This window comes from Lepisma saccharinum, chromosome 10 (assembly GCF_977018435.1).
Source record: "Lepisma saccharinum chromosome 10, izLepSacc3.1, whole genome shotgun sequence".
Classification (NCBI taxonomy): domain Eukaryota; kingdom Metazoa; phylum Arthropoda; class Insecta; order Zygentoma; family Lepismatidae; genus Lepisma; species Lepisma saccharinum.
In genome coordinates, this window is record NC_139238.1 from 74289580 (window position 1) to 74291542 (window position 1963).

General features: G+C 35.6%; 1 non-coding gene across 1 annotated transcript; it reads left to right on the plus strand.

Moving 5' to 3' along the window:
- Positions 1–1512: 1512 nt before the first annotated feature.
- LOC145994519 (U4 spliceosomal RNA) lies at positions 1513–1654 on the plus strand. Its single transcript, XR_014442383.1, has one exon. It is a non-coding gene; the product is annotated as a U4 spliceosomal RNA (small nuclear RNA).
- Positions 1655–1963: the final 309 nt, after the last annotated feature.

The following is a 1963-nucleotide window of genomic DNA, read 5'->3' on the forward strand; positions in this document are numbered from 1 at the left end:
AGGGGCACCGAGCATAACCGATCCTCCCACATGACGTCACGCGTTCGTGCATGATCGGCAATTTTCGGATGGCGCTACCTTATAGTATATTAAGTTACCTTGGCCCGAACTAAGAATCAAGACAAAACCCAATCGTAATTCCCTTGGCAACAGCTCATACAAGATATGTACATAAAGGTCAGTCACTATCCTGAAATTATCAGTGATAGGTTTAAATATTAAATACCACAAGAATTACAAAATTAATAACAGAGATTAATATTAATAACAATAAACATTTGTACAACGAGAAAGGTAATTAGGAAAGAACAATAAACATTTGTACAAGAGGAAAGGTCGTGTCAATCCAAAATTAGTATAAAAACAACCAACTGTCCTGCTAACAAGGACGTATTTAGGGGGTCCAGAGGGTCCCCGAGACTTGCCAAGTACTAAAATAAAACAATGAAACTGTATTTGTTGTACTATAATCGATGGTTATTTATTTCTTATGATCTTGGAAGACAAGGATTATTATTTTGGGATCATACTGCTTTAAAAGACAGCACCAGAGAAGATTTTATTGGCACTACAACTTATGATAATATGCATAAAATATTAATCAGGAACTTTGCTTTTTGTCAACTGTAACTAACATCCTTTTTTATTATTCAATAAGTATACAATTCTTTATCTATTTGACATTAATTTCCTTGTTTTTATGCAAATTTTGGCTATCTTAACTACACGCATGTTAGCTAATATACATGTGATGTTATATCTTTCTTCTTCTACATCTTTATACCATCTTCTAAGGTATTCATGTAATAATAAAATGAATATTAATAAATTTACATGTATTATTTAATATTTAATTTAATTTCAATTTAATTATTTTAATTTAAACATTTATATTATTATTATTATTATTATTATTTCTGAGGCACTTGTTCGGACCCCCTCCGAAATATATTTCTAGATACGTGCCTACCTGGTAAGGAAATTAATATCAAGCAGATAAGGAATTGAATTTAAAATGTAGTAGATTAGTGAAGTAGGGTGCATAAATCTTCTTTGGTACTGTCATTCAAGCCACATGATCCCAATCCCAACCTAATCCTTGCCTTCCAGTAAGTTCGACAGAAAAAAATTACACTCAATTGCACAACAAATATACTTTCATTCTCTAATTTTAATACTTGGTAGGTCTTTCGGGGTCCTGACTCCCCTGCCACCCCGTAAAAACCCAGCTTTAACGACGTACTTGAGCTGCTTGGCTACTAGGTTGCAGAGCTGCTCAACAGATGGCAGCAGGCGACGTGACAGATATAACAGAATCTCTCTGAGCTGTCTGCTTCGAGAGAACTCTAGTGTCACAAGAACAAACTATAAACATTTCTGGTTATGGTAATTTGACGAGGTTCTTCTGCATTGTTTGATAAATTACTCTTTGATTTATAATTAAACTCTCGTAAACTTACAGATGTTTACATTGTAAAGATAGAGAATTAAAACAGCTGAACGTGAAGTGTCAGCTTTGCGCAGTGGCGATGTTGCAACCAATTAAGGTTAACTGAGGTGCAACGTTGGCTGATTGTAAACTTTTTACCAATAACCCGCTGAAACGACGTGAAATATCGTCGGTAACGGCAACTTTTGCCTGCTCTTGCGAGAGCATCTCTTAATCAATAAATACGTTATTTATATTCTTAATTGGTTACATATACACGTAAATGTTTCGTCTACCCCGCAAAATACCATAAGGTAATCAACATTTACTGGTATTGTTCATAACTGCAATCTTGCAAGCCTACGAGGCTATGGAGTCTGTACCTACGGTAAGTGGCTGGTCCCCTTATAGTGCGACGGGTGCAAATAACGTAAGCGCTGATATTACACGAGGGCTGATCAACAAATTGTGAGACTGTTTCTTTCCTACACATGTTTATTACTCTGGTGGAACCAGTGGCGAAGAGCACCTCTC